This window comes from Carlito syrichta, unplaced genomic scaffold, assembly GCF_000164805.1.
Source record: "Carlito syrichta isolate Samal-C Ts95f unplaced genomic scaffold, Tarsius_syrichta-2.0.1 Scaffold130403, whole genome shotgun sequence".
NCBI classification, from domain to species: Eukaryota; Metazoa; Chordata; class Mammalia; order Primates; family Tarsiidae; genus Carlito; species Carlito syrichta.
In genome coordinates, this window is record NW_007074499.1 from 127647 (window position 1) to 137490 (window position 9844).

The following is a 9844-nucleotide window of genomic DNA, read 5'->3' on the forward strand; positions in this document are numbered from 1 at the left end:
CAGGTGCCACTCCGAGATGTGGGGCAGGGACAGCCAAGGGGCCAGGGCAAGGGACAGCCAAGGGGTGGGATAGGAATGGAGCTGCCTTCAGGAAGTCTCCATTTCAGGCTTGCATCAGCGGACCCAAACAAATGGGGGCATACATTAACAAGCAACCTTTACTTTTTTCAGAATCCTGTGGGCTAGAACAGCATTCTAGACCACCGTTTTAAGTGCTTTTTCTGACTTCAGGTAAGACCCAGAACCCAAGAATACCACAGAGTATTCAAATAAAACATCTGAACGTATACACGTCGTCAGACTCCAAGTTGCGAGCCATTAATTTGATCTGAGAGTTTCAAGTCATTGTAAAACATTCTCCTTTTCTCCTGGTCCGATAGGAGGTCAGCCAACGTCACTGTGGACATAAGGGGGCAATATCAGGGGAAGAAGCAGCGGTGGCCATATTGACTATTGTCTATCAGGGTAACCGATGCCATTTCCACCAACATTCCAGATACGGCCTTGGCTCTGCTGACCTTCTGCGACTCTCCAGCACCCAGGACGCTTTCTATCCCTGTCTGGGAATCTGGGAACAAGAAAGACAAGCCAGTCAGGCTTCGGGCTCTTTCAAATGCATCTGTGATTGTTTCCAGAAGGCAAACAGACACTGGTATCGGTTATCTGTCGACGGAGGGTCAGCCCTGAGTCTCTGGAAAGAGGCAGGTTTTAGTGGGAATGCAGGTTTCCGTTTTTGACTTAGTTTTTTTCTTTTAGCTAAACAATTGAGTCTCTTTATGACTTTGACCTGTTAAAGAACTAATCTCTGGCTAAGGGTCTTGTGCCAGTCATCAGTGCATTGACGTTTTCCTCCAAATTCACCCCCTTCACAGTGAGTACAATGCTGAGCCCTCCTGTGGGGGTTGCCGGAGAGGCACAGAGGGGGAAGACGGCTTCCGTGGCGGCTTCCAGTGGCTGCAGTGGCTGTCAGGGGCAGTGAGGGTGAGAAAACCGAGTGGTGCTCCGTCGCAGAATAGCCAGCGAGGTGCCATCCCTTGGCAACCTTGCAACCGGGACTCACCCTATGACGCCGACCTGGCCAGCTCAGGACTCCAGTGCACACTGGCAGCCCGTGTCCCTCTGCCTGCTTTTGCCTCCTGGGCTTTGTCTTCCATGGACCCCTGACCGTAGGACTCTTCCCACACGGACACCACACATCTTCCTCTCTGCACCAGACCTCCCCACCCTCGTACGCCTGAAGAACCAGACGCCGCCTGTGGCCCATCTATGCCTTGAGGGCTGCTTCCCGCGTGCCCAGGGGTGCAGGACAGTGAGGTCCGAGGCCCTTGGGAAGGAGACCTCCTCTCCACGTGTGTCCTTTCTTGAATATCCTCCACCGGTCCTAGAATTCTCTCGAGAGTCCCTTTACATCTTATAGTTACGGTTTTGTTCTAGCGTAATTATTCTTTTTTTTAGCATTTAAGTTTTTATTAACGTGAGTTTTTAAAAACAAGTATCTATACCTGTGTGGGGAGGTGAGGTGGCAAAGAAAAGGAATTTACTGATAATAAAGCTCCAGGTTCATCCCAGCGTGGATTTCATAGTCCCCCAGAGATATGTGGTCCTTAAAGATTGTGTGTCACGCCAGGCTCAGTGGCTCAGCCTGTAATCCCGCGCCTTTGGGAGGCCGAGGTGAGTGGATGGCCTGAGCCCGTGAGTTCGAGACCCACCTGGGCAGCGAGACCTCATCTCTACAATAAATCCAAAAATCAGCCGGGCGTGGTAGCGCATGCCTGTAATTCCGGTTTCTCGGAAGGCTGAGGCGGAAGGATCGCCGGAGCCCAGCAGGTCGAGGCTGCGGTGGCCGGGAGCGGCCACTGCACTCCAGTCTGGGTGGCAGAGTGAGACTCCAACTCAAAAAAAAAGATCGTATGTCACTTCATGTGTCACTTCTTCAGGACAATCTTGTTCCAACGGGTGCCAGTCTGGATTGCGATCAGCTTCTCAAGGTCCCCGAGGGTGTCATCGGTGCTTTTTCCCCAGACGGTCATTGCAGACAACCTCGATCATCCTGGCTGGAGCTAGAATCGCCTGGAACCTAGCGATGCCACTCACGGAGGCCCACTCCCCTGAACGCCCAACTCCAGCCGCCCCTAGCGTAAATATTCTTTATATGAAACTGCCCTTATTTAGAGCACAGTAGGGGCTCTGTCTCCTGGCTGACCATTGACTGATACAGAAATGAATACTTTCTTTGTTCCCCGAGGGTCGCGTGTGCTAGTGTGCCCAACGCAACAGTGTGATGTGGGTGGTGGGTCGATGGATCAAACAAGCTCCAGAGTCTGGCAGAGCAGCAGCGCCTTTCCAGCTCGCCACTATGTGTCATCTCTGCGCTGTCTGAGGAGATGGTCCCCCTCCAGGACTCAGTTTCTCATTTATCTAGCTGCCCTTAGCGTGGGCTGCTGGCTGCTCATGACTCTGTTTCTCTCTGAAGAGTGTTTTCTATTGAAGGAAGCTGCCAGGCCCAAAGGGGCATCCCCTCTGGGGATACAGCCACGAGTGGAGGGTAGCCGTGGGGACACGGAGGCCCGGTCTCTTGTGCCCTTGTTGGGCACATCTCCACCCCAGAGCACCGAGTTTGCTTTTCTTGCCCCTTCCCGGGGCTGCTTCTGAGAGCTTCCCTGATAGCACTCACTGCAGGCCAGCCTCAGAGCGTGCTTTCCAGAAACCCGAATTGTAGGTCTTTGAACGGCTCTGAACTTCAGTTCTTTGACCTGTAAAAGGAAGATGATCATTGCAGCCGTGTTAAAAGGGATTGTGGGGATTCAATGAAGTAATGCGCGCAAGTTGCTTGGCAGAGCATCTGATGCACATGTAGCATTCAGAGGCAACCATCATCAAGACTGTTAATGAGAGGGGGGTATTGCTGTTCCTATTCCACACACAAGGTGCCCGAGGCTCCAGGAGTTCGAGTATCCTGCCAAAGTCACATCATCGATGGGGGGAGCAGGGATGTAAGTCTATTCAGATGCTTCTGTGTTTGTTTCTGCTTCCGCTTTATACCGCCTCTTGTTCTTTGAAGCTACCTGGTAGAATTTTTGATTGAAATGAAACATTTGCAGAAGTAGCTGGGAAGGGCATGTGGAAGCTTGTCTTTGCGGCGTCTGGAAAACGTGTGGCAGTCAGCTTCAAAGAAATGGAGAGAGGACACTCGCGTCCCACTGATCTGGGGTGACGCTTCTGTGGGAATCGAACGGAAGGCTCATAGAGTGCTGGAGTCAGAGACTCCCCCAGAGGCACCGCTTGGGGCTGCCAGGTACGGTGCAGAAAGCGGGAAGTCAAAGCAGTCAGCCTCCCAGAAATGGTGATGGCTTTCAGCTATTTTTCGCTACATGCCACATTTTAGAACTGGAGGAAAAAGCCACCAGGATTCCCATTCTTTACACAATCTGCACAACCCACAGGCAGGTTTCTTTTTCTTGTACTTTTTCTTTTTCCACCCCCGGATAACAGAAATCATAATTCCCTTTCTACACGATTCTTCTGAGCACCTCTGGAGAAGAGACATCACAGGAAAAGCGAAAGGGCCAAGAAGGCCCTGCTGTCGAGTTGGGAACTTGCAGGAAGCAACAGATGAAAGAAAGCAGTGTGTAAACATCAGTGAGCAGAGGAGGGTGGACTTAACTCTCCACACCCATGCCACTGAGCCACACTGTCCCCAAGACACTAGGGCTGGCGTCTCATGGTCTGTCTTTGGGCAGATCGGACCTACGGGGAAATAAATGAAATCTGCCTGGTCTCTCTTCTGCCTGTTCTGTGAGAGAGCTTGCAGGCACTTCCAGAAAGCAGAGCTTCGTACGGACCAACCATATTGGTGGAAATATAATTAGCGGCCCTGGGCAGCCCCGTGGGCAGGAGAAACAGGCAGTGCAGTGGGCCTGATGCTGGCAAAGGCTCAGGCAGCAGAGCCATGATCACATGAGAATCTGATTTATGTAAGATCAGTATTCAAACCAACCGTGGCTACCCCGTTGATTTTATACAACTCATTTGGAAGATAATCTGAAAAACATGCTTCAATACCCTCTCAATCGCATATCCTTCGTGTGAGCAGTTTTAACTTTACAAATACATTGAAACGATTTGCATCCTGGGTTTTTCCTTCCCAAAGACTTTATTCTGTAGGGCGGTTTCGGGTCGGTTCACAGCAAAACTGAGAGAAAGGTATAGAAATTTCCCATGTACTGTCTCCCCCAACTCTGCAGAGCCTCATTATCCATATATCCCACCAGAGTAGTCTATTTATTATAACTGATAAACCTATATGGATACGTCGTAATCCCCCAAAGTCCATAGTTTGTGTTAGGATTCACTCTGGGTGTTGTACATTCTATGTACATTCTATGCACAAAGTTGTATGTTACGTGTTGGACAAATGCATGAGGACATGTGTTGATCATTATAGCGTCACGCAGAGTGTTTTGACTGCCGTGAAACTCCTCTGTGCTCTGCCCATTCAGCTCACCCCCAGCCCAACCCCTGGAGACCACCCAATTTTTAAAAACTGTGTCCACAGTTTTGCCTTTTCCAGGATGTCATGCAGTTGAAATCAGTATGTCGTCTTTTAATTAGGCATAGGCATTTAAACTTCCTCCGTGTCTCTTCATGGTTTGACACTGAATTTCTTCTGAGTGTTGGACGAAAATTCATTGTCTGGACTTATCACAGTTTATTCCTTCACCTACTAAATGACATTTGGGCTGCTCCTAGATTTTAGCAATTAGGGACAAAGCCGCTGTCAACAACTGTGTGTAGGTTTTTCTATGGCCATAAGTTTTCAACTCCTGTGGGCAAATACCAAGAAGTGTGACTGATGGACCACATGGTATGAGTATGTTTTGTTTGTAAAAAGTGGCCAAAATGTCTTCCAAAGTGGCTGTGCCATTTTGCAGTCTCACCAGCGACGAATGCAAGCCCTGCTGCCGACGTCCTCTCCAGCATTTGTTGTTACTAGTGCTCTGGATTTTGGCCACTGGAATGGATAAGTAGGGCTACCTACTTGCTTTTGAGTTGTTTTTGCGTTGGAGTTGGAGTCTCACTCTGCTGCCCAGACTGGAGTGCAGTGGCATGCTCCCGGCCACCGCAGCCTTGACCTGCTGGGCTCTGGCGATCCTTCCGCCTCAGCCTTCTGAGTTGCGGAACTACACATGCGTGCTACCACGCCCAGTTAATTTCTGACTTATGGCAGAGATGAGGTCTCACCAAGTTGCTCGGGTGGATCTCGAACCCGCAGGCTCAGGTAATCCACTCGCCTCGACCTCCCAAAGTGCTGGGATGACAGGCTGAGCCACGGAGCCCGGCCTCCTTGCTGTTTTAACTTGCGTTTTCCTGATGACATGTGGTGTGCTTATTTGTCATCTGTGTATCTTATTTGGCATCTGTATATCTTCTTTGATAAGGTGTCCATTAAGGTCTTTGACTGCTTTTTAAATCAGGTTATTTGTGTTCTCATTGTTGAGGTTGTGTTTGTCTTTGAGACGAGGTCTCACTCTGTCCCCAGGCTGGAGTGCCGTGGTGCAACCATAGCTCACTGCAGCCTCAAACTCCTGGGCTCAAGGGACTCTCCCACCCCAGCCTCCCAAGTAGCTAGGACTACAGGCACGAACCGCCACACCCGGCATAGTTTTGTATTTTTTGTAGAGATGGTGTTTCACTGTGTGCCTCGAACTTCTGGGCTCACGCAATCCTCTCACCTTGGCCTTCCAAAGTGCTGGGCTTCCAGGCGAGAGCCCTCGTGCCCGGCCCTTAGCGCCATTTTCCGGGTTCTCTGTGTGTGTTGGACAACAGTCCTTTGGTGGGTGTGATTTTTACAGGCATTTTCCCCCAGCTTGTGACTCGCCTGTTTATTCCCATGGCACTGTCTTTTGCAGGGTGGAAACACTACTTTTAATGAAGTCCAGTTTAGCATTTAACGAAGTCCAGTTTAGCACCATTTTCATGGTGCATGCCTTGGGGTTGTGTATAAAAAGCCATCAGCATACCCAAGGTCATCTAGACTTTTCCCTTGGTTATCTTCTATGAGTTTTATCATTTTGTGTTTTACATTTAGGTCTGTTATCCATGCTGAGTTAATTTTTGTGAAGGGTGCAAGGGTGTGTGTCTAGATCCTTTTCTTTTTCATGTGGGTGTCTAGTTGTTTCAGCACCATTTGTTGAAAAGGCAATCTTTTCCTTATCCTATTGCCTTTGCTTCTTTGCCAGAGGTCAGCTGACTTCATTTATGTGGGTCTCTATCTGGGTTCTCTATTCTGCTTCACCGAGCTATCTGTCTAGTCTTTTTCCAAGGCCACACTGTCCTGATTACTGTGGCTCTATAGGAAGTCAGCTGGTGTCAGGCCTCCAATTTTATTCTTTTTCTTCCATACTATGTCGGCTATTCTGGGTATTTTGCTCCTCTGTATAAACTTTAGTACTAGTTTGTCAATATCCACAGAATAATTTGCTGGAATTTTGATTGGGATTGCATTGAACCTATAGATTAAGTTGAGGAGAAGTGACATCTTGACAGCACTGAGGCTCTCTGTTCATGACCATGGAATATCTCTCCATTCATTTGGTTCTCTGATTCCTTTCATCAGAGTTTTTTAGTTTTCCTCTTACAAATCTTGCATGCTTTCTGTTATATTTATATCTAGGTATTTTATTTTTTAGTGCTAATGCAAATAGCATTGTGCTTTTAATTTCAATTTCCACTTGTTCATTGCCAGTATATAGGAAAGCAATTGACTGGTATGTTAACCATGTGTCCTGCAGCCTTATTATAATTCCTTCTTAGTTCTTATTAGTTTTTTTTCTGATTCTTTCTGATTTTCTACATAGACCATCATGTCATCTGCAAACAAAGATCATTTTATTTCTTTCCTCCCGATGTGCATACTACACTTTATTTCCTTTTCTCGTCTTATTGCCTTAACTAGAACTTCCAGTATGTTGTTGAAAAGGAGTGGTGAGAAGGAGACATCCTGGCCTTGTTCCTAGTCTTAATGGGACAGCTTCTAGTTTTCATCATTAAGTATAATATCTGAAAGTTGTCAGAAGCAAAACAGAATCACTTGCGCCAAATCCTGAGAAAATGGAGTCAGGGAAGGCCACGAAGACAGGGTTCTCATGCACGATTGCCTGGTGACAAGGAGTATCACAAAAGACTCTGTCATGACAATAACCTTGCTCAAAGGCCACCGTAATCTTACAAAAAGAAAAACTCCTGTGAGCACATCTGCCCAGAAACCACCTATCTAACCTTGGACTGACACTACCCATGTTATTGTTCCTTGTAGAAAAAATAATTGTCTCAAAACAAGTCAAGTGACTTTCCTTATTTTACCTTTAAAAACCCTTGTCTTCCTTTGCTTTGCTGAAGACACCCACACAGATTCCCGTTACAATGCTCATTCCCAAACAAACTTACTCTCTTTGGAGAATCTATCTTTCAGTCTGACACATGTTAGATGCAGAGATCCTTGATCAAGCTGAGGCAATTTCCCTCTATTCCTAGTTTACTGAGAGTTGTTATTATGAATCGATGCTGATTTTTCAGCAAGAAAGTCCTTGCAAGATGACAATCCCTTCATCTAGACCTCAGCCTCCAGAATCAAGAATTTCTATTTATTATACATGACCCAGTCTCAGGCATTTTGTTATAGCAGTACAAAACAGCCTATGACAGTTCCCAAAAGAGAAGGACAGAAAGACTAGGGCAGAGGTAGAGGGACAATCCCTAGCAAAAACAGACCAGGGCGCTTGCCCTCTTGTAAGGCTTCCTCAGCACAGTCTCAAGGGAGCTGAGAGGCACCAACCCACTTCTGGAATGTCTCGGTGGCCCTCTAATTAACAAGGGCAGGGCTAGCCGCTAATGACGGAATAGTTGGTTTGAGATCAGCATCTTGTCTTCTCATTGCCACTGTCCATGTAAATTGCATGTGATAAAGCACGGGCTGAGGGTTCTCATTATTTGAGGGATTCCAGTGACTTGGGAAATATTTTTCCCTTCATACGTGAGACTGATCAATGACTCATGTGATTCAGAATTGCTTCGTTAATCTTACTCTATTTGATGCTAAAAATCAATGGGCTTTCCTCACCCCAGGTTATCTTGGTATTATTTTATATTTAGTGATCTGAATCTTTCATAGATGTTTCAAACCGGTAGCCTACACACTGAATTCAGGGCTTGTATTTGGAAGCTTTGCCTGCAGGTGCAGACGCCATGGGTTAACACGTCAGAGCAAAGGATGTGCTGTCATCTCTGCCTCTCTCTCCACACAGGAGAAAGTCCAGCCATCCCACTCACTTTCTGACATCATAACTACAGTAGTCAGTCGGTGCTGGCCAGTGCCCGTCAGGCGGGTCTGGCCATCCCTTCCTCTCGCTTTGTAGGGAGGGCTTTCTTGTCACACATTCAGCTTTAGCACCAAGGAACATGTACCTTTCTCACTCTGTTTTCTGTTTACGTCCCAGTCTCGCACGCCAACATCCTCTTACCTGCCACTGGCTTTCTGCCTCGAGCCAACTTGGTAGTAAGATCCAAGATTTGGGTTTCATTATGGGGGAAACAGGCCCCTTGGGTCTCAGGCATATGTCAAGAGGTCCAGCTCAGCTGACCAGGGTTTTGGGAATAACCTTCGTTCAAAGCCATGGCCAGCAATGTAGCAAACCTTGGGCTCCCTCACACCTTGTTTGCATATCACCACCGGGAGACTCACGGAGAATTGGAGTCGGACATGGTTGATTCTAGATCCCTGCCATTATAGTCTTGTTTTTTTTGAGTTGGAGTCTCACTGTGTCACCCAGAGTGCAGTGGCACGCTCACAGCCACCCCAGCGTCGACCTGCTGGGCTCGGACGATCCTTCCACCTCAGCCTTCCAAGTAGCTAGAACTACAGGCATGTGCCACCACACTCGGTTAATTTTTTAAATTTATTGTAGAGACAAGGTCTCACCAAGTTGCCCGGGCTGGTCTCGAACCCGTGGGCTCAGGCCATCCACTCACCTCGGCCTCCCAAAGTGCTGGGATTGCAGGCTGAGCCACCGAGCCTGGCTCATTAAAGTCTTAATAGCATGCTGGTTTTCAGCATATTGGTGAATAAAGACAAAATAAAAACATGATTCTACGATGTTAAAAGATCTAGAAGAGAAGGAACAAACCTTACTAACAAAGATCATCTCACACAATGTTGTATAGATATATGTGCATATATATAATTATATGTATCCTATTGTTACATGTATGCTGAATTGGTTCACCATAGAGGATTACAAGTTCAAACTCTGTAGAGCTGATATCTCCATTGGAATCTACAGGCCGAAACTGCTGCAGAACTAGGAAGAGCCAATGTTTCAGTCTGAAGTCCATGAGGCAGGAGAACTCTCGCCGGCATGGGGTAGGGTCAGCCTTTTGTTCTGCTCAGGCCTTCAGCTGATCGGATGAGGCCCACCAACATTATGGAGGGCAGTCTGCTTTGTAGAGTCTACTGATTTAAATGCAAATTGTACCCCAAAACACTCTCACAGAAATATCCAAAATCACCGGACGGTTCAGCCTGTCATCCCAGCACTTTGGGAGGCCGAGGCGAGTGGATTGCCTGAGCCTGCGGGTTCGAGACCAGCCCGGACAACTTGGCGAGACCTCGTCTCTACAATAAATAAAAAATTAGCTGGGCGTGGTAGTGCGTGCCTGTAGTCCCGGCTTCTTGGAAGGCTGAGGCTGAAACATCGCTGGAGCCCAGGAGGGCGAGGCTGCGGTGGCCGGGAGTGTGCCACTGACCTCCAGCCTGGGCGACAGAGTGAGACTCCAACTCAAAAAAAAA

At 47.8% G+C, this 9844-nt stretch overlaps 1 pseudogene; it reads right to left on the minus strand.

The window, feature by feature from the left end:
* Positions 1-1537: 1537 nt before the first annotated feature.
* On the minus strand, positions 1538-2049 carry LOC110594723 (annotated as a pseudogene).
* Between the last annotated feature and the right edge of the window lie 7795 nt (positions 2050-9844).